This window comes from Hyperolius riggenbachi, chromosome 4 (assembly GCF_040937935.1).
Source record: "Hyperolius riggenbachi isolate aHypRig1 chromosome 4, aHypRig1.pri, whole genome shotgun sequence".
NCBI classification, from domain to species: Eukaryota; Metazoa; Chordata; class Amphibia; order Anura; family Hyperoliidae; genus Hyperolius; species Hyperolius riggenbachi.
In genome coordinates this window covers 266,187,973-266,211,821 of record NC_090649.1, presented here as the reverse complement: position 1 = coordinate 266,211,821, position 23,849 = coordinate 266,187,973, and the positions used below count along the sequence as shown (strand labels likewise).

Here is a 23,849-nt window from a genome sequence, read left to right as displayed (position 1 = left end):
CCAGGTCTGAGTGCTTGGTAGATAGCTCTCTTAACCGCTATACCACCACCAACACTACAAGCTGAATGCAGCCAAGCATGTACCATTATGGTATATCCTAGAGAAAAATGAGCTTGCTTAAAGATTTGTAGGCTTTCAAAAGCCAGCTTTCATCCCTTGGCTGGGAATTGAACACAGGTCTGAATGCTTGGTAGATAGCTCTCTTAACCGCTATACCACCACTACATGCTGAAGGCAGCCTAGCATGTACCATTATGGTATATCCTAGAGAAAAATGAGCTTTCTTAAAGATTTGTAGGCTTTCAAAAGCCAGCTTATATACCTTGGCCGGGAATTGAACCCAGGTCTGAGTGCATGGTAGATAGCTCTCTTAACTGCTATACCACCACCAACACTACATTATGAAACCAGTCTAGCATGTACCATTATGATATATCCTAGAGAAAAATGAGCTTGCTTAAAGATTTGTAGGCTTTCAAAAGCCAGCTTACATCCCTTGGCTGGGAATTGAACACAGGTCTGAGTGCGTGGTAGATAGCTCTCTTAACCACTATACCACCACCAACACTACATTCTGAAACCAGCCCAGTATGTACCATTATGATATATCCTAGAGAAAAATGAGCTTGCTTAAAGATTTGTAGGCTTTCAAAAGCCAGCTTACATACCTTGACTGGGAATTGAACCCAGGTCTGAGTGCATGGTAGATAGCTCTCTTAACCGCTATACCACCACCAACACTACATTCTAAAACCAGCCCAGTATGTACCATTATGATATATCCTAGAGAAAAATGAGCTTGCTTAAAGATTTGTAGGCTTTCAAAAGCCAGCTTACACATACTTTGGCCGGGAATTGAACCCAGGTCTGAGTGCATGGTAGATAGCTCTCTTAACCGCTATACCACCACCAACACTACATGCTGAAGCCAGCCTAGCATGTACCATTGTGATATACCCAAGAGAAAAATGAGCTTGCTCTCTATCTCTCTCTAGGACTTGATGGTTTTAAGCTGAAAATTCACTTCAATGGCATCAACGGATACCAGAAGAATTTCACAGGCAATTTTGGAATTCTGCCGGATTGAAAAAGCAATTCTGTTCCGACCAAATGGAATGGAATGACCAATGTCCGCCCAAAATTGTGGAAAATACAATTCCGCGGAAAGCGGTGACCATCCCTACTAGGGAGAGAGAGAGAGATGAATCTAAATGGTTATCTGGGGTTCTCTTTGGACAACTGTTGAACACAAAAGGTGAGGCCATGCCTGAGTGGGGTTGAACCACCAACCTTTTAGTTAACAGCCAAACACGCTAACCAATTGTGCCACAGAGACTGTGTGCCACAAAGACTGTGCACGCAGTTGCTGTTGAATGATTTTATGGGGATGTATGTATGTCTTTTGGCGGGAGGAAGTAAGTCTGCTCCAAGAAGTTTCAGCATGTAGTGTTGGTGGTATTATGGTTAGTATAGCAGCCTACAGAGTGGTACACCTGGGTTCTATTCCTGGCCAATGTAAGCTGGCTTTTGAAAGCCTACAAATCTTTAAGCAAGCTCATTTTTCTCTAGGATATATCATAATGGTACATGCTAGGCTGGTTTCAGAATGTAGTATTAGTGGTGGTATAGCGGTTAAGAGAGCTATCTACCATGCACTCAGACCTGGGTTCAATTCCCGGCCAAGGTATATAAGCTGGCTTTTGATATTCTACAATTCCCTGGAAGATGAGACCCGGAGGGAGTGAGTAATATAAGGAACAAGCCTAACTAAACTCTCCCTAGCAGAGTCTGTCAGCAGCTATCCCTTAACTAATTAGTGTAGGCAGACTAGTGAGTAAAATGGCACAAGGACCTTGCCTTTTATAAGGGGGGATGGGGCTCTAGGAATGAGTGCAGTCTGATTGGCAACAATGTGCCTGCTGACTGTGATGTAGAGGGTCAAAGTTCTGCTCAATAGAGCATTATGGGGCGAATCGAACTTCCGGGAAAGTTCACCTTTGCAGGCGAATGCAAAACACCCGAAGTTCGCCTGGAACCTTTCGCCGGTGAACCGTTCGGGACATCTCTATCCAAAACCTGTCTGCTACCTACTGTAAGTGACAGCTATGTAGTATTTTATTTTATTATTTTTTAGGGGATATAGTGGTCCTTTAATAATATTGGGGCCCCATAAACCTACCCCCAGCCAGGTAAATAGGTAAAATGAGTCATTTAAAGCCACTTATCTGTTTGCTATTAAGGGTTAAAAAGGATATCATTTATTCTCTGTCTATTCATCTCTATTTACGTATCAAATATTAAGTGATAACAATATGTAGTTTGAGGCTTAGCATATATACATTTGAATTGTATTTGCTGCAATGTTCTCATTTCTATTAATTAACATCATGTAAAATAGTATACTGCATTTAAGAAGCGATTACATTCTTTTACAACAACCTATTTTATTTATATCACAGTTTATGATTACTTTTCCCACTAATTATAATAAAATAATGACATCTAACTAATGATCCACAAAAAGTAATGTTTGAATGCAGCATATGCTTATTACAGGCAACACCAAGCCTAAATTTCTGACAAATTGAAAGTATATTGAACATCTGTCAAAAAACATTGAAGAAAAACATCTGTCTATAGCAAAGCTTTTACTTTTTAATGTGCATCAACCCATAACTGCTTCATCATAATTTAATCTGGGAGAATGATTATGTAACATTAATTTGAATATATACTAAAAAAAAAAAAAAAAAAAAGATAGCACAAAGGTTCCTCTAAAAAAGTAAACCTTTTTTTTTACCACTCTACATTTACTTATGAGGCCATTAAGGGTTTGTTTCCATATGCACACTTTTAGCCTATCTGGCTTATGGAAATGCGATCGCAGGGACATACAGTGGGATGCGAATGTTTGGGCAACCTTGTTAATCATCATGATTTTCCTGTATAAATTGGTGGTTGTTACGATAAAAAATGTCAGTTAAATATATCATCTAGGAGACACACACAGTAATATTTGAGAAGTGAAATGAAGTTTATCGGATTTACAGAAAGTGTGCAATAATTGTTTAAAAATAATTAGGCAGGTGCCTAAATTTGGGCACCAAAAAAAAAAAGAAAAAATGAAATAAATATTTAGTAGATCCTCCTTTTGCTGAAATTACAGCCTCTAAATGCTTCCTGTAGCTTCCAATGAGAGTCTGGGTTCTGGTTGAAGGTAATTTAGACTTCCTCTTTACAAAATATCTCTAGTTCATTCAGGTTTGATAGTTTCCGAGCATGGACATCTCTCTTTAACTCACACCACAGATTTCCAATTATATTTTGAGCAATGTTAGGGATGTTGTCTTGTTGAAAGATCCAGCCCTGGCGCAGCTTTAGCTTTTTCACTGATTCCTGGACATTGGTCTCCAGAATCTGCTGATATTGAGTGGAATCCATGCGTCCCTTAACTTTGACAAGATTCCCGGTCCCTGCACTGGCCACACAGCCCCACAGCATGATGGAACCACCACCATATTTTACTGTAGGTAGCATGTGTTTTTCTTGGAATGTTGTGTCTTTTTCCTCCATGCATAACGCCCCTTGTTATGCTCAAATAACTCGATTTTAGTTTCATCAGTCCACAGCACCTTATTCCAAAATGAAGCTGGCTTATCCAAATGTCCTTTAGCATACCTCAAGCGGCTCTGTTTGTGCTGTGGGCAGACAAAAGGCTTCCTCTGCATTACTCTCGCATACAGCAGCTCCTTGTGTAAAGTGCACCGAAAGGTTGAAGTCTCCACAATGACTCCATCTGCAGCAAGATGATGTTGTAGGTCTTTGGTGCTGGTCTGTGGGTTGACTCTGACTGTTCTCACTATTCATTGCTCCTGTCTAATCAAGATTTTTCTTGGTCTGCCACTTCCAGTCTTTACTTGAACTGAGCCTGTGTTCTTCTATTTCCTTAATATGTTCTTAACTGTGGAGACAGACAGCTGAAATCTCTGAGACAGCTTTCTGTATCTTTCCCCTAAACCATGAAGGTGAACAATCTTTGTATTCAGGTCATTTGAGAGTTGTTTTTAGACTCCCATATTTCTACTCTTCAGAGAAAATTAAAAGAGGAGGAAAACTTATAATTGACTCCTTTAAATACTCTTTCTCATAATTGGATTCACCTGTGTATGTAGGTCAGGGGTTGCTGAGCTCACCAAGCCAATTTGAGCTCCAATAATTGTTCTAAATGTTTTTGGAACAGTACCCACATTTATGCACCTTCCTAATTTTATTTAAACAATTATTGCACACTTTCTGTAAATCCAATAAACTTCATTTCACTTCTCAAATATCACTGTGTGTGTCTCCTATATGATATATTAAACTGACATTTTTTTATTTTAACAACCAACGGTTTATACAAGAAAATTATGATGATTAAAAAGGTTGCTCAAACTTTCGTATTGCACTGTAAGAGTCACGTGCAATGCAGAACCACGTGGCTCTGCATTGCAAATGGAAACAAGCCCTTACTTAGATATGATGGTAGAAATCGGAGAAACATTAAGCTTCTTTTTGTGGTGTCACATTAAAGAGAAGCTCTACATTCCAGGAGTAGTCAGAACTTCTTTTAGAGTAAAGCTGGTCTCCAGTTGCAGAGGTGTTGCCTATGTTTCAATGCACTTCAAGTAAAAATGGATGCATGACATTGCTGATTAGTAATGATAAGAAATGCAGATTTCTAATTCCAATGGAATTCCGCATTCCGAGAAGTGACTTTACAATTTCTGTGGAATTCCATGGATATTGGCATTTCTGATGATCCGATTTCCGATTGATTTCCCTTTGATTTTCTCGGAATGTTTTTTTTGTCAATAAAGTTAGTTAATCTCTTTTTAAAAACAGTTTTTGTGGAATCCTGGATTTTTGCGGATGTATTCTATTATGCATGATCCACATTTCTGATTGGCAACCTTGAAACATTTCCGAATTCTCTGATTGGCCTTATACTTCTGAGTCTTCTGAGTCTTGGCCTAGAAGTTCCGCAGTACAATGATGATTCTCTGATTGGTCCAATACTACCAAGACTTATGATTGGCCTAAAATTTTCAAGTCTTGGTAATGCAGTATTCTTCAGAACTTTGTTTTCCACACTCTAATTTCCACCACAGAAAGCTGATTTCCAATAGGAGATTTTCGAAGCTCATCACTATTGCTGATAGTAGAGTATTGATAATTTTACTAATGCTCCACTATCACCTATTAGTGATAGTAGAAAATCAGTAACTTTACCAATATTCTACTATCGGCCTATCTTATCCTATTCTCACACTAACCTTCCCTACATCTATGCCTAATGCTAACATCCCCCACCCAGGCCCGGCCCTAGACCATTTGCCGCCTGAGGCAAGCTTTAAAGAAATCGCCGCCCCCCCCAAGCCGTGGGTGTGGGGGGGCCGCCCGAGCTGGAGGTGATAGTGGGCAGGAAGGGGGTATTGGGCCTCGCCTGGGTCCCCTGTCCTCCGCTCCCCTCCAGCTTGTTACGTCGCTGGCTGCAGCTATAAGAGGCAACGGGCAGGGATCACTCACCTCTTCCTCGTTCCAGCCTGCGCTCCACTGACGTCACTTCCTGCTACACCGCAGTCTATACAGTAAACCCTAATTATGGATCGTGCACATAAACTATATATTACAAATTTTTAATACAAAAAAAAGATCTAAAATACATTAAAACACAAATGGCCTATATCAAAGAGTGCTCACCCTAATTAACCAAGCCATCTCTGAAAATCATCCACACACTCTAGAACAGACAAATAGAAAAAGTATTTATGTAATCCAGCATGCAAGGAAAATATACAAATACCTGTATTTAACCACTTCACTACCCTGGTCATTTTCCCCATTCAGCTCAGCTCTGATTACTTTGCCAATAACTTTATCATATATATATATATATATATATATATATATATATATATATATATATATATATATATATATATATATTAGAACAAATTAGGCTTTTTGTGGCTGGTATGTGTTATTAGTAATTACCTTATTTTGTATGCATTTTAAAAGGAAAATAAGGGAAAAAAGTTAACAAATACACAATTTATCCACTTTATACATTATAGCTTTAATGTACACAGTTATATTGTACATTAAACCTACACATTGTATTTGTCTATCCCTCCTGTTTATTTAAACAGTTGATAATGTATTAGATGTAACAATTAAGTAATGTATACAATTTGCTACTGTCTGCTCCTGAAATGTTTATTTCAGTCTTGTTTACTAATTAGCCCAGCCGTTGAATTCCGTCATAGGGACAGCAAGTGGTTAAAAAAGGAACCCCTCAGCTCAGGTACACTTAGTAAAATAATAAAATGATAATAAAATGACAGGCTTGTGATGGCTGCCAATGCGTCTCTTATCTTTTTCAGAAAGGCCAGTTACCTGCCTAGCATTCGTACCCTCTGGATGTAGCAGTTTCTGAGGTTTTGGAGTTGCAAACCTGCAACATGCATGAAACCTGTGTCAGAAAACCTGATCTGCATCCTCGTTGTGGGTCATTGATTCAGAAAATATTAACAGTGCAGGTACAATAATGATAATACAATAATAAAAGTCAAATTTTAAAAAGAGTTTAACAATAACACAATCCATATTAACATTAGGATTTCCATGAAATTTGTAAGTAGGAAACGGCACTGGACATATCAGGAAGCAAACATGATTATGGATCCAACAGAGAGGTGTCAGTCACCTATTCATACGGCCCTGTCAGACTAGTCAAAATAACTTGTCACCTATCATAGAAGCTAGTTGCTATCACTGGCAATTCCATCATGTATTGAAATCTAGATGGAGTTACTAGGGACAGAGCCCTTGGCATTTGGAGCACTTTGGATGGATTTTGAACATCTGTCCGCATTGATGTTTGAATATTAGATTTGCAACACTGGCAGTGCCTGTTTCCTTAATTGTGGAAATCAGTTTATCTGTGTATCACTTTTATGTCCTTTTCACCCTGCAAGATTTCATGTACAGGAGAAGTTATGTAGGACTCTATTGAATGACATCCTATTCACAGAGCTAAACAAATTTGCACATCTTTTCAGACACTCATTTGTACTCACAATAGATAACAAAAGTAGAGAACACATAGAATAATCACAATTGCAAATAGTGAAGCATACTTATTCATCACTCCAAACAGTCTTAGTTCACCAATAAAATGCTTCCCCTAGGGCTGCTCTTATGCTTAAATCAAACAGGCATTGGTTTTGTGTTCTGTCATTCTACTTGTTTTTGCAAAATAATGGCTTTGTGCTGTGAGTGAAAACATATTGTTGTTTTTTTACATGATGTAGAGGTCTTTATTTCCAGGCTAGTTAGCTGTAAAACTAGAAAACAAAACATATTAAAAACAATTTTAAATGGTTAAATCTTGACATTTAAAGGTGGTCATACACCTGGTGGTTTTGTGGCAAAATGACCATCTGATTCAATGATCATTATTAAATTGAAAGAAAATCGGTGCCACAATAAGCATGCTCGATCAAGATTCAACCGATTTTGGGCTGGAATTGGTTGAATGGATTGATTGAACATGCTGGGAAATCTCACCAATGTGGTTGATTGTGTGCATGGCAATAATGGCCTGTGATATTGGGATAAAAAGCAGACGCAACAGAACCCTTGTCGCTGTCCCCCAAAATATTAATATGTCCCTCCTGCCCATGCATTAAAATATCTTACATGTCTGGCCCCCCGCCACTAGTGTCTAGCTGCTTCCCCATTCACAAACCACATGCTTCTGAGGTATAGCTGGACACTAGCCGCAGGCACCCACAGGGGTGAGACACTTTAATGCACGGGCATGGAAACAGGGGGCACAATTCCATTTGGGGCGACACTGGTGGACACAGCAAGGCAGCATCACAAGGCCAATTCCCAAAAGTTTTCATGCTGAAATTGATCGTGAATAAGCAGGTGGTATATGGGCAGTCAACAGATCTCTCTGATCAGATTCAATCAGGGAGCGATTTGTCTCTTGGTTACTCTGTTGGGTACCTTAAGGTAAAGACCATTAGCTAATCAAATTATACATACTTCACAATTTAAACCTGTTTATAACCCCTAAAAAAAGAAGGATGGGGGAAGAAATGACACAGAGGTTGTAGTTAGTAAAACATTTAAGATATAAGGAATAATTGTGCAAAATAATTTGAACAACTTCAAAGGGACTTTCTAATTCATCCAAACACACAACACAATAATACATTTGGGTTTCTCTAATGGAAAAAAATGATCTTGTTGTGTTAAGTAAAGTAGAATCATTGATAATATCTTACTATTAGGCACTTAAATAGTACTTCTGTCAGATCACACACTAATTAAAGTCTTGAAACTGTAGAATAGTCGGCTGAACAGTCCAATAGTGTATGTCACTCAAACAACCTTTAGCATAATACAAGCATGCAATATGAAGAATATTAATGAATAATGAGAATGTTCATAACATACTATGAAAGCATTTTTTAAATAATAAAAGTAATGTTTCTTTTTCTTGCTATTGTTATACTGCAGTTCTGTGTGTCCAGTGCACACGTTAGCTGTTAGAGACAGGTCTTCTGGTCATAGTAATGCACCGACCATAACCAAATAATCCTTCAATACCACTGCTGGCATCTAGTATCCACTACTGCTCCCTGTATAAGACCTCAGTGCAGAAATAATTTTTTTTTGGTCACTTAACTGTCATTAAACTAACTCAGCCCGACCATAGGGGCTGGAAAACCGCGATCGCCTGTACTCACGCAAACGTGCACACAATCACAGCGGCCACTACACACCACTACACAAAGATTACCACTGAGATGACAAACATTTATGTCCTCAAGGTGTCAACTAGCAAAAACAATGATTTGCTCACCTGAGGTTATCACTAAAGCTCTTTGCGGTTGTTTGCAGCGCATTAAATGCGGTGCTTCGTCTCTCAGTGGGAACTGGGCCTAGCCCTTACACTACCTTATCACCTTGTATGCACGTCTGATGTTTTAAAGCGCTTAATTCCACAAATTTAGGAATGTACTGTGATTTTTGCCCAACAGAAATTAAAACATGACTCTATGTCAACTACGTAATTATTGGTGGGACTTATGCCGTTGATCCCCTATCCGGCATGCCGTGGTCCAGGTGTTAGACCCCCAGGTGTTAGACCACTTGAAACAACTTTTCCATCACTTTTGTGGCCAGGTTCTAGAATTCACCTGCCCATTGAAGTCTATGGCGGTCTAACGGTTCGGCGGTTCACGAATGTTTGCGGCAAATTCACGTTCATGAAAATTTTGTGTTCGCGACATCACCATACTCAGATACTAAATACAAATCCAATGTCTACACACATACATTTTTACATGTTTCAAGTTTAAATGTATATTTGTTGATGCCCATAATGCACTTTAAACTTTCTCTTACTTATTTAGTTACAGATTTTTTTTTTTACTTTGCATTCCATCAACAATAATGACCTTTGTATTCAGATGAAAGGCACATTTTACGTAAATATTATGTATCTGGTTTGTGGAATATTGAACTAAACAAAAGCAATCACCAATGTTCATGGACAAATTCAGCAGATGTCATGTTGGTGCTATTTGCTAAAATGGTGCTATTTTGTCCTTTTAGTACATTTCTAGCCTAAAGGGTGGACTTTTAAATTAAAGCAAAGTCTCTAATTGGATAGTTCATTCATAGGGCACTCTGGTCATTCATTAATCTAGCTCTGCTTAAAGCAACCAATCAGAGATTCTGTTTTCTTTTAGAGACTCACTCCCACCTTTTAAACTTCTTCATTATTACTGCCTTCAATACAGACATGGGAGGGCTTCTGTCTATCTTTCTGATCCCAGCAGTCTCCATAGGATTGATATTATATATTATTAAGGGGGACCTGACAATATCAAATATATATTAACAGTCATAGGTGTTCCCAGTACCGTTATGATGATATAAATAAACCCAAGTGGATAGAAATTTTGAATAAAACTGGAGTAGTGGATTTTAAATGACTATTTCACAGCAGTATTTGTATGCTAAAACAAAACTTCAGGGCTCAAACCCACTAGAACGAGTTTGTGAGCATTTAGGGAGTGAGCGTTTCTGCAATGTAAAATATATAAACACTGGCGTAATCACTCGTCAAAACCTACACAGAGCGATTTTGCTAGCGATTTCAAATTACTACACACTGTTAAAAAAATTAAAAGGACCAATCTCACAACATGTCTCATGCAGGTAGAAGGCATATTGTTGTACTTGCACTCCAATGTTGGGTTCCCTACATCTCTGCAAACCAGAGTTACGGGGGTGCAAAAGTGTTAATCCCCCATAGGCTTTCATTGGGCCTCCTATTTCACGTTCCAAAATCTCACATTTTTTTAAAGGGTGATGGCTCAGCAGTGGCACATTTTCTACCATTGTAGGGACTCTTAGGGGATCAAGATGGTGAGTTTTGGGCCCCTAGGCCTTAGAGGTCATAGCCTAGGGTTACAAAAACCTGTTTATTTTTGCAAAGGTACTGGTGGCGATTTTGTCGAACATAAATCGCGGCCATGGCCATTAGCAAAGTCTGAATCTCACGACATGTCTCATGCAGGTAGAAGGCATATTGTTGTACTTGCACTCCAATGTTGGGTTCCCTACATCTCTGCAAACCAGAGTTACGGGGGTGCAAAAGTGCTAAAATCTCCCATAGGCTTTCATTGGGTCTCCTATTTCACTTTCCAAAATCTCACATTTTTTCAAAGGGCGATTGCTCAGCAGTGGCACATTTTCTAGCATTGTAGGGACTCTTAGGGGGATCATGACTGGTGAGTTTTGGGCCCCTAGGCCAAAGAGGTCATAGCCTAGGGTCACAAAAATCTGTGTATTTCTGTAAAGGTACTGGTGGCGATTCTGACGAACATAAATCGCAGCAGAAAATTTGCCACTGCTGAGCCATCGCCCTTTGAAAAAATGTGAGATTTTGGAAAGTGAAATAGGAGGCCCAATAAAAGCCTATGGGGGATTTTAGCACTTTTGCACCCCCGTAACTCTGGTTTGCAGAGATGTAGGAAACCCAAAATTAGAGTGCAAGTACAACAATATGCCTTCTACCTGCATGAGACATGTCGTGAGGTTCAGACTTTGCTAATGGCCATGGCTGCGATTTATGTTCGTCAGAATTGCCACCATTAACACTGCCAAAATAAACAGGTTTTTGTGACCCTAGGCTATGACCTCTTTGGCCTAGGGGACCAAAACTCACCGTCATGAGCCCCCTAAGAGTCCTTACAATGCTAGAACATTTGCCACTGCTGAGCCATTGTCCTTTGAAAAGATTTGGGATTTTTGAAAGTGAAATAGGGAGCCCAATAAAAGCCAATGGCAGAATTCAGCATTTTTGCACCCCTGTAGCTCTGGTCGGTTATCACCTGCCAACTTTAGCAGTTAATAGCAAAGGCCCCTTACATCCTAGCAACACCAAATTTGCAGGATATGTAAAAAATATAGCAGGAAACAATATTTAAAGGACTTCTGAGGCCACAAATGGGAAAAAAGCTAAATACCTTTTCATACCTTTCATAATCCAGATCGCCCTCCTGTTCATATCACCATGGCTCCAGCAGTAATACCAGCCCCGGTCGGATCCCGACCCCTCCAAATGGGTCGGGTCCTTATTCCCCCTTCAATATGGCCGCCACAGATTGCAGTGGCTGTGCAGTCCACATAGACGCAATTGCGGCTGCGCAGCTCTAGGACCTCCTCCCGATGCGCCCGATGTATGCACACATATTGATGACGCGGCGGGAGGAGGCCCTAGAGTTGCGCAGCTGCAATCGCGTCTATGCAGACTGCGCAGCCGCGGCAATCTGTGGTGGCCATATTGAGGGGGGAATGTGAACCCAACCCGTTCGGAGGGGTCAGGACCCGACTGGGGCCGGTATTACTGCGGGAGCCATGGTGGAATGAATAGTAGAGCGCGGATGGCGTTCTCCATGGATCTGGATTATGAAAAGGTATTTAACTTTTTTCACATTTGTGGCCTCTGAAGTCCTTTAAAAAAAAATTTTTAAATTATTTTTATGTGCTGAGTATGGGAAATCTGAAAAAAAAATTGGCGTGGGTTCCCCCCTCCCAAGCCTCTGTAACCCCCTTGCAGGCTGGGATAGCCAGAATGCGGAGCCCAGGCCAACTGGGCTTTGCACCCTGAGCTATACCAGCCTGCATGGTCCATGGTATGGGGGGGGCTCTGGGGGGGAGGGGCGGCCAAGCCTTCCCCTCCCCCCGGAGCCCTTGTCCAATCCATGGACAAGGGGCTCTTCCACACCTCCAGAGCCCTAGGAGGAGGTGGGGCGACGACTCCCTGGGGCATGGTCATGGTGGCATCTGGGAGTCCCCTTCAAGAAGGGGACCCCAGATGCCCAGCCCCCTCCCAGGAGAAATGAGTATAGGGCAGTGCTGGGCCGAAATTACGCATGAGCGTAATTACGCATCGTAATTCAATGCAAATTTACGCGTAAGCGCTACGTGTAACTTACGGTCTTACACGTAATTATTTAGTGGTATCATAATTACGCTGTCTACCGTAATTGCTAGGTATGCGTAATTTTACGAAGACTTACGTGTAATTTTACGTGTAATTACTAACGTAAAAACTCCCTTTTTCTAAGAGTAGCCAATCAGTCAACATCCTAAGCAACCAATAGTATCTTCTTCCGCCCTTCAGTATATAAGCGTACGTTTTGACGCATACGAATGATGTGTACGCAATAGCTGTCACATTGACGGCTATTGCGTACACATCATCCGTATGCGTCAAAAATTATGCATTAATGGGTATTACGGCACTACGCGTAACATCGTAGCGTAAGCGCCTACATTACGGTATCCTTACGCGTAACTGCGTAAGTTAACGCGTAATTACAGTGATAAACCGTAGATAATTTCCTACGCCATAACCGTAATTGCGTAATGCGTAATGTAATAGCGTAAAATTACGCGTAATGATCCGTAAGCGTAGATTTTTCCATTACGACCAGCACTGGTATAGGGGTACAAAGTACCCCTTACCGATTTCCACAAAGGATTAAATGAAATAAAAACACAACCACGAGAAAAGTATTTTATTATTCTAAATTAACCATAAGTACTTACCTGTACCTTTAAAAAAAAATCCCCACGCCAATATCCTCGGTGAACGATCCAACAAATACAGTATCCTCTTATCTTGCGATCTTCAATTAAGTTGATTGAAGATCTCCGACACCCCCCACATAGCAGAGAATGTGTCCTTTGGGACGCATAGCTGCCGGCTCCCACTGTCTCTCCCCACCTGCCTTCACCTGTCACCCTCACCTATGCTGCCAGCCTAAGTGAGGGTGACAGGTGAAGGTAGGTGGGGAGAGACAGCGGGAGACGGCAGCTATACCTCCTGCACAGCACGCATTCTAAGCTACACTAACGGTTCAGGAATCATCCGGTTCTTTTTAATGAATCAGTTCTTTTTTTAATGAATCTGCTCTTTTTTCTTTGAAACTTTAAAATCGATTTTATCAAAAAGTATAAGGCCTCTATTTAACAATCCCAGCAATTTTGCTGTTTCTAGCTTTTAAAGGGACTTTGCTATTTACCGCTAAAGTCGGCGGGGGTTTATTTTCCCACGGTCAGAAGGAGAATTTACATTGAAACTTTAAAATCGATTTTCTCAAAAACTGTAAGGTCTTTTTGAAAAAAAAAAACGTTTTCCCCTTGTTCCTGCTGTTCCACTGAACATTCCCAGCAATGTTGGTGTTTCTAGCTTTTAAAGGGGCTTTGCTATTAACCGCTAAATTCGGCGGGCGTTTAATTTTCCCACAGTCAGAAGGAGATCTTTAAAATCAATTTTCGCAAAAACTATAAGGTCTTTTTGAATTTTTCCCCCTCTTTTAGTCACTGAAAAAACTCAGGTGTTAGATACCTTGAAACATCTTTTCCATCACTTTTGTGGCCAGCATAAATGTTTCTAGTTTTCAAAGTTCGCCTCCCCATGGAAGTCTATTGCGGTTCGCAAACGTTCCTGCGAACCAAACTTTTTATGGCAGTTCACTAACCAGTTCGCAAACCAAAAATCGGAGGTTTGGGCCATCTCTAGTCACTTTCTCTGCCTGTCTCTATGATGGCAGAGCCCTGTGAGTGGGTCAGGAGCCAATTTCAGGGCTCCTGGCCCTGTCTTTCAATGTAAGCAACTTCCATTGGTTTACATTGAAAGATAGGGTCAGGAGTCAATGAAAGTCAATGAAAGTGGCCCTTGACCGACTCACAAAAACTCTGCCATGATAGAGATGGCAGAGTGGGTGGTCCAGTTTCCAGATGTGCTTGGTGACTGCGATTGCGGCAGGTATGTGCGGCGATTCATAGTTACATAGTTACATAGTTATTTTGGTTGAAAAAAGACATACGTCCATCGAGTTCAACCAGTATAAAGTACAACACCAGCCTGCTCCCTCACATATCCCTGTTGATCCAGAGGAAGGCGAAAAAACCCTTACAAGGCATGGTCCAATTAGCCCCTAAAGGGAAAAATTCCTTCCCGACTCCAGATGGCAATCAGATAAAATCCCTGGATCAACATCATTAGGCATTACCTAGTAATTGTAGCCATGGATGTCTTTCAACGCAAGGAAAGCATCTAAGCCCCCTTTAAATGCAGGTATAGAGTTTGCCATAACGACTTCCTGTGGCAATGCATTCCACATCTTAATCACTCTTACTGTAAAGAACCCTTTCCTAAATAAATGGCTAAAACGTTTTTCCTCCATGCGCAGATCATGTCCTCTAGTCCTTTGAGAAGGCCTAGGGACAAAAAGCTCATCCGCCAAGGTATTATATTGCCCTCTGATGTATTTATACATGTTAATTAGATCCCCTCTAAGGCGTCTTTTCTCTAGACTAAATAAACCCAGTTTATCTAACCTTTCTCGATAAGTGAGACCTTCCATCCCACGCATCAATTTTGTTGCTCGTCTCTGCACCTGCTCTAAAACTGCAATATCTTTTTTGTAATGTGGTGCCCAGAACTGAATTCCATATTCCAGATGTGGCCTTACTAGAGAGTTAAACAGGGGCAATATTATGCTAGCATCTCGAGTTTTTATTTCCCTTTTAATGCATCCCAAAATTTTGTTAGCTTTAGCTGCAGCTGCTTGGCATTGAGTACGATTATTTAACTTGTTGTCAATGAGTACTCCTAAGTCCTTCTCCAAGTTTGATGTCCCCAACTGTATCCCATTTATTTTGTATGGTGCTAGACCATTAGTACGTCCAAAATGCATGACCTTACATTTGTCAACATTGAATTTCATCTGCCATGTATGTGCCCATATAGCCATCCTATCCAGATCCTGTTGCAATATGACACTATCTTCCTGAGAGTTAATGATTCGTTGTTAACCGTTGGTGTTCCACCGTTTCTGGTACCAGCGGTCTCTGGTCCTTAAGGGGGCAGAGATCGCTGGTACTTAAGTGATTAAGGAAGGACAGAGGGTTGGGTTTCTAATTTGTGTTTAGGTATCACCTAAGGCAGCAGGAGTTGAGTCATTGTTGGTGTCATCGTGGGTGGACGAGGCCTTACACCATCAGCAGTTGGCTGATGGTGTAATGGTTAAGGGCTCTGCCTCTGACACAGGAGACCAGGGTTCGAATCTCGGCTCTGCCTGTTCAGTAAGCCAGCACTAATTCAGTAGGAGACCTTTGGCAAGTCTCCCTTACACTGCTACTGCCAATAGAGCGCGCCCTAGTGGCTGCTGCTCTGCTCTGGCGCTTTGAGTCCGCAAGGAGAAAAGCGCAATATAAATGTTATTTGTCTTGTCTATTTGTCTTACTTCCCATGGCAAATATTTCCAGGTACTAAGGGTTAGTATTGTTCATGTGTCTTAAGACCCATCTCCAATGTCAGTGGGAATCATGGCTTCAAATTCCCAGACTGGATGTACCAGGAAACCATCTTGACAGAATACTGCAAGATTCTCCTCAAGAAGTGATCAGCATGGCAATTGATCTGAACTTCTAAACCACATAGATCCTAATCTACTAAGCTTTCAGAAACCCCACTATGCTGATACAACCCAAGTAAAGGTTAAAGTGTACCCGAGGTGGCATGATGAGATAGACATGTGTAGGTACAGTGCAAAACATATAAATAACCAGACTGTTTTACTTGTTTTATTTTGTTGCCTGAAAGAGTTAATTTTTTAGGCATGCAAGCAACAGCTTTTGTCTTGTTGGTACCTTATCAGGAATATCACTGATAACTAAGCAAATTACAGCCATAACAGTGTTCCTGGCAGAATACAACTTCTGAGGGCATGGGAGAGCTAGAGAAAGGTCAATAGTTCATGTATTTGTACTTATAGGGACACTTAATAGGCAGCCTATTAATCTTATATTTAAATATTATTATTTATTTATTATTATGTATCTTATATTTAAATATTAACAAATTAGATTGAATGTTTTGTTGTCTCTACTCAGTGGCAGCCATAAGATAAAACCATGGGATATTTTATAAAGTCATTTTTAGGAGTAGGATAAATACTATTGTTTATATCATCTGTTTTCTTTTTACCTCTGGTTCATGTTAAAGATTTTCCTCCTATTAGCACACACTTTTTTTAAATCTAGTTTATTGGATTACCTATCTTTTCAAATACTTCTTAACCTTACTTTTTTATGGATTTAATTAATTTAAATTCCAGATTTTGATTAATGCCAACTTTTCTGGACAGAAAAATAAATGACTTTTATGGGGATCCTTTTGTTGACTTATTTTCTATAAAAGCGCTCATTCCTTGGTAGCCATATATATCCTATGACTATAATACACATGTATCACTGAACCTGCATTACACTTTTCAGGCATTTCTGCCACAGTCGGTTTTGGAAAACATTGGTACAGGTATGTATGAAAGGCTGTGTCTATATTTCTGCTTGAACACATTCCCTTTAAACATCTGCATTACAAGAACTGTAAATAGATACAATGAGATGGGAAATAGTTAAAATAATTTCCTAAGGCACCAAAAATGTCAAAGTCACTGCATAGAAATTGTAATATATAAAATGAAGAACAGAGGGACATGTACAATATCTTTTTTTCAGCACAATGATAATTTTCGAAGATTAGCCACTCAGGGATTTTTGTGCCAAGAGTAACAGATGGCTAAATTGATGATGAACCACTGAAGGGTCTGAAGAGTTGATTAGTAAGACTGACTAGCAGCAAGAATTCCCAAAAGAATAAATGGACATGTTGAGTAAGAAAGAAAAAATATGGTATGGCTTATCATATACAAAAATGAGAACTTATGCCAAAACTATTTAAAAAGCAGTCCATTTTAGAAAAACGAGTAAAAAAAAAATACTAAAGCAGTTCTTTCTCTTTGTCTCTGTCCACATAACTGTAACATTTACTTCCAGGGTCAAATTTATTTAGCAAGCAAAGTGAATACCACTACACCTCATAACTAGTGTTATGATTAAAGAGACACTTACGTCAAACAAAAAAAATGAGTTTTACTCACCTGGGGCTTCCAATAGCCCGCTGCAGCTGTCCGGTGCCCTCGCCATCTCCCTCCGATCCTCCTGGCCCCGCCGGCAGCCACTTCCTGTTTCGGTGACAGGAGCTGACAGGCTGGGGACGTGAGTCATTCTTCGCGTTCCTGGCCACAATAGCGCCATCTATGCTGCTTTAGCATATATCATATACCATATAGCAGCATAGAGGGTGCTAATGTGTCTGGGAACGCGAAAAATCACTTGCGTCCCCAGCCTGTCAGCTCCTGTCACCGAAACAGGAAGTGGCTGCTGGCGGGGCCAGGAGGATCGGAGGGAGATGGCGAGGGTACCGGACAGCTGCAGGGGGCTATTGGAAGCCCTAGGTGAGTAAAACTCATTTTTTGTTTGACTTAAGTGTCCCTTTAAAGGGACTCCGAGCTCAAATTAAATAATAAAATAATACTCACCTGGGGCTTTCTGTAGCCCAGTGTAGGTTGGGACGCAGGGTTGCTCGAATGTACCAAAATTCGATTTGGGTACATTAGAATTCGGGCCCGCAGAAAATTCGGATTCGGATGCGATCGCCGAATTTGGTTCGGATTCGAATTCGGTTCGGGTTGCATAAAAAAATTCGGGAAAAATTCGTGTTCGCGAATTTGGATGGGTTTTTTCTTTTTAAAGGGAAATCACATGTAAGTAGGTCTAATATAAAAAAAAAAATGTGATAGAAAACTTTTTTTTCAGCATTTCTTGTTTATTCATCGTCACCGTCTTCTTTTTGTTTCTCTCCATCTTTTTCTTCACCATCTTCTTTTTCTGTTTTAGCCTCTTTTTGTTTCTCGTCATCAATCATTCATTACTATCATCTTCATCATCTTCTTCTTCACTGGCATCTGGTTCTTTAAGTTCTTCTTCTTCTTCACCTGGTTCATCTTCAATTGTTTTTTTTTTTCATCTTCTTCTTCACCTGGTTCTTCTTCGTCTTCTTATTCTCCTTCTTCATCATCATCATCTGGTTCTGCTTCACCTGGTTCTTCTCTTCTTCTTCTTCACCTGGTTCTTCTCTTCTTCACCTGGTTCTTCTCATTCTTCATCTTCACCTGGTTCTTCTCTTCTTCATCTTCACCTGGTTTTTCTCTTCTTCTTCTTCACCTGGTTCTTCTCTCCTTCTTCTTCTTCACCTGGTTCTTCTATTCTTCTTCTTCATCACCAGGTTTATCTCTTCTTCTTCTTCTTCACCTGGTTCTTCTCTTCTTCTTCTTCACCTGGTTCTTCTTCATCTTCTTATTCTTCGTCAACATCATCTGGTTCTTCTTCACCTGGTTCTTTTCTTTGTCACCTGGTTCTTCTTCTTCACCTGGTTCTTCTTCTTCTTCACATGGTTATTCTTCTTCTTCTTCACCGTCCACCACCAACATTCTTTGTTTTTTCCCTTACAGAACTGTACTGTTGTAAAATGTTATCTTCAACACCAGCATAGCTATTGTAGTGGCGTAATAGCTAGTGACGCATGGCAGCAGCGCATAATTCTGTGGACCCTGGCGGTGGGAACACAGACAGGCAGGAGGATAACTGTAGTAGCAGCAGCATCAGGAGGAGGAGGAGGAGGAGTGATGTATTGCAGCAGGCAATGTCACAGGCCAATGGTACCTAGCGTTGGTACCATGGCTGAAAATAAACAGCAATGAGCAGGAGGAGGTTCCGGACAGCAGTCGTGCAGCCCACATTGTGCCCAATGCACAACTGGGACAGCACAGTTTTCAACCCAGACACCTCAGAATTTTTTTTTTATACAACAGTATAGCTATTGTAGTGGCGTAATAGCTAGTGGTGGCGCATGGCAGCAGCGCATAATTCTGTGGACCCTGGCGGTGGGAACACAGACAGGCAGGAGGATAACTATAGCAGCAGCAGGAGGAGGAGGAGGAGTAGTGACGTATGGCAGCAGGCAATGTCACAGGCCAATGGTACCTAGCGTTGGTACCATGGCTGAAAATAAACAGCAAAGAGCAGGAGGAGGTTCCGGACAGCAGTTGTGCAGCCCACATTGTGCGCAATGCACAACTGGGACAGCACAGTTTTCAACCCAGACACCTCAGAATTTTTTTATTTTTATACAACAGTATAGCTATTGTAGTGGCGTAATAGCTAGTGGTGGCGCATGGCAGCAGCGCATAATTCTGTGGACCCTGGCGGTGGGAACACAGACAGGCAGGATAATAACTGTAGTAGCAGCAGCAGCAGGAGGAGGAGGAGTAGTGACTTATGGCAGCAGGCAATGTCACAGGTAGAGTTGGGCCGAACCTCCGATTTTAGGTTCGCGAACCGGGTTCCGAACTTTCGCGTAACGTTCGGTTCACGTTAAAGTTCGCGAACCGCAATAGACTTCAATGGGGATGCGAACTTTGAAGAAAAAAAAATTATGCTGGCCACAAAAGTGATGGAAAAGATGTTTCAAGGGGTCTAACACCTGGAGGGGGCATGGCGGAGTGGGATACACGCCAAAAGTCCCCGGGAAAAATCTGGATTTGACGCAAAGCAGCGTTTTAAGGGCAGAAATCACATTGAATGCTAAATGACAGGCCTTAAGTGCTTTAAAACATCTTGCACGTGTATACATCAATCAGGTAGTGTAATTAAGGTACTGCTTCACACTGACACACCAAACTCACCGTGTAACGCACCGCAAACAGCTGTTTGTGTAGTGACGGCCGTGCTGGACTGGTGCGCACCATGGCGAGAGTGCAGGTTTTGGTGGCTTTACAGCCCATATGGTCGCCTGGCTGATGTAGCTGAATGACAGAGCAGTGACTGTCCAGCTGATCAAATTTGGTCTGACCACAATGAAGCAACGACCTTATTATCTTTTGTGTGCCCCCCGAGACACTCATCTAGGCGCCGGTCATTGCTTCATTGTGATACGCAAGCCCCTTCACCACGGCAAGGTAATGATCCCGAAGGGGAATGGGCGCATGTACATGCCTTTTCTTTTGTTGTTGCAGCTACCCGCAGTGCAGCCAGAAAAATTAGGCAGTCATGTACACGCACCAGAAAAATTATTACAGCGGCCGCTGCTAGCAGCGGCCTAAAAAATTCAGCAATCCGCCTGGAGTCACGGACCCTGTTGGTGGTGGCGGAGAAGGTAGTCAAGGGGCCTGCAGGCAGACATGCTGTGTGGAAGGACTGGGAGCGACTTAGTCTTCTTGGGGCGGGCCAGGCAGCCAGTCACACGGCGTGCAGGCAGAGATGCTGTGTGTGCGGGGACTGACTTAGTCTTGGGGCGAGCAGCAGCCCTCCGGGATCCATGCCTCATTCATTTTGATAAAGGTGAGGTACTTAACACTTTTGTGACTTAGGCGACTTCTCTTCTCAGTGACAATGCCTCCAGCTGCGCTGAAGGTCCTTTCTGACAGGACGCTTGTGGCAGGGCAGGAGAGAAGTTGGATGGCAAATTGGGATAGCTCTGGCCACAGGTCAAGCCTGCGCACCCAGTAGTTCAAGGGTTCCTCATCGCTGTTCACAGCAGTGTCTACATCCACACTTAAGGCCAGGTAGTCGGCTACCTGCCGTTCCAGACGTTGGTGGAGGGTGGATCCGGAAGGGCTACGGCGAGGCGTTGGACTAAAGAACGTCCGCATGTCCGACATCACCATGAGATCGCTGGAGCGTCCTGTCTTTGACTGCGTGGACACGGGAGTAGGATTAGTGGCAGTGGCACCTTGCTGGCGTTGTGCTGTCACATCACCCTTAAAGGCATTGTAAAGGATAGTTGACAGCTGGTTCTGCATGTGTTGCATCCTTTCCACCTTCAGGTGAGTTGGTAACAGGTCCGGCACTTTGTGCCTGTACCGAGGGTCTAGTAGTGTGGCCACCCAGTACAGCTTATTCCCCTTGAGGTTTTTTATATGGGGGTCCCTCAACAGGCAGGACAGCATAAAAGACGACATCTGCACAAAGTCAGATCCAGTACCCTCCATCTCCTCTTGCTCTTCCTCAGTGACGTCACGTAAGTCAACCTCCTCCCCCCAGCCGCGAACAATACCACGGGAAGGTTGAGCAGCACAAGCCCCCTGCGACGCCTGCTGCGGGTGTTCTCCTGCCGCCGTCCCCTCCTCCTCCTCCTCCCCCAAAGAAACACCTTGCTCATCATCCTCTGAGTCTGACTCATCTTCTGCACACGACTTCTCTTCTTCCTCCTCCTCCCCCCTCTGTGCTGCCGCAGGTGTTGAGGAAACAGCTGGGTCTGATGAAAATTGGTCCCATGCCTGTTCCTGCCGTAACGGTTCCTGGTCACGCTCATTCGCAGCTTCATCCGCCACTCTACGCACAGCACGCTCCAAGAAGTAAGCGTAGGGAATTAAGTCGCTGATGGTGCCCTCACTGCGGCTCACCAGGTTGGTCACCTCCTCAAACGGCCGCATGAGCCTGCATGCATTTTTCATCAGTGTCCAGTTGTCGGGCCAGAACATCCCCATCTTCCCAGACGGTTTCATTCTACTGTAGTTGTAGAGGTACTTGGTGACGGCTTTCTTCTGTTTTAGCAGGCGGGAGAACATGAGCAGGGTCGAATTCCAGCGAGTCGGGCTATCGCAAATCAGGCGTCTCACCGGCATGTTGTTTTTCCGCTGAATTTCCGCAAAGCGTGCCATGGCTGTGTAAGACCGCCTCAAATGCCCACAGAACTTCCTGGCCTGCTTCAGGACATCCGCTAAGCCAGGGTACTTTGCCAAAAATCTTTGAACAACTAGATTCATGACATGTGCCATGCAGGGTATGTGTGTCAGCTTCCCCATATGCAAAGTGGCAAGCAGATTGCTGCCGTTGTCGCACACCACGTTGCCTATCTCCAGGTGGTGCGGGGTCAGCCACTCATCCACCTGTTTCTTAAGAGCAGCCAGGAGAGCTGCTCCAGTGTGACTCTCCGCTTTGAGACAAGACATGTCTAAGATGGCGTGACACCGTCGTACCTGGCATGCAGCATAGGCCCTGCGGAGCTGGGGCTGTGTAGCTGTTCAGTAGCGGGTCCACTGAACAGAACAGGTATGCAGTGGCGGGTTCACTGAACAGTACAGGTATACAGTGGCGGGTTCACAGAACAGGTATGCAGTGGCAGGTTCACTGAAAAGAACAGGTATGCAGTGGCGGGTTCACTGAAAAGGTATACAGTGGCGGGTTCACTGAACAGAACAGGTATACAGTGGCGGGTCCACTGACCAGAACAGGTATGCAGTGGCGGGTTCACAGAACAGTACAGGTATACAGTGGCGGGTTCACTGAACACAACAGGTATGCAGTGGCGGGTTCACTGAACAGAACAGGTATACAGTGGCGGGTTCACTGAACACAACAGGTATGCAGTGGCGGGTTCACTGAACAGGTATACAGTGGCGGGTTCACTGAACAGAACAGGTATACAGTGGCAGGTTCACTGAACAGAACAGGTATGCAGTGGCGGGTTCACTGAACAGAACAGGTATACAGTAGCGGGTCCACTGAACAGAACAGGTATGCAGTGGCGGGTTCACTGAACAGTACAGGTATACAGTGGCGGGTTCACTGAACAGAACAGGTATACAGTAGCGGGTCCACTGAACAGAACAGGTATGCAGTGGCGGGTTCACTGAACAGTACAGGTATACAGTGGCGGGTTCACAGAACAGGTATGCAGTGGCAGGTTCACTGAACAGAACAGGTATGCAGTGGCGGGTTCACTGAACAGGTATACAGTGGCGGGTTCACTGAACAGAACAGGTATACAGTGGCGGGTCCACTGAACAGAACAGGTATGCAGTGGCGGGTTCACAGAACAGGTATGCAGTGGCAGGTTCACTGAACACAACAGGTATGCAGTGGCGGGTTCACTGAACAGTACAGGTATATACAGTGGCAGGTTCACTGAACACAACAGGTATGCAGTGGCGGGTTTACTGAACAGAACAGGTATACAGTAGCGGGTCCACTGAACAGTACAGGTATACAGTGGTGGGTTCACAGAACAGGTATGCAGTGGCAGGTTCACTGAACAGAACAGGTATGCAGTGGCGGGTTCACTGAACAGTACAGGTATACAGTGGCAGGTTTACTGAACAGAACAGGTATGCAGTGGCGGGTTCACTGAACAGGTATACAGTGGCGAGTTCACTGAACAGAACAGGTATACAGTGGCGGGTCCACTGAACAGAACAGGTATGCAGTGGCGGGTTCACAGAACAGGTATGCAGTGGCAGGTTCACTGAACACAACAGGTATGCAGTGGCGGGTTCACTGAACAGGTATACAGTGGCGGG

General features: G+C 42.8%; 1 long non-coding RNA gene across 1 annotated transcript in view; it reads left to right on the top strand.

Annotated features, from left to right (window-relative positions):
- The window catches only part of LOC137570715 (uncharacterized), a 45,779-nt gene that overhangs the window by 1,976 nt on the left and 19,954 nt on the right, over positions 1-23,849 (top strand). The window contains exon 2 of the long non-coding RNA XR_011031152.1: positions 6,426-6,581. This is a non-coding gene — a long non-coding RNA (uncharacterized lncRNA). The remainder of the gene's footprint in view (positions 1-6,425; positions 6,582-23,849) is intronic.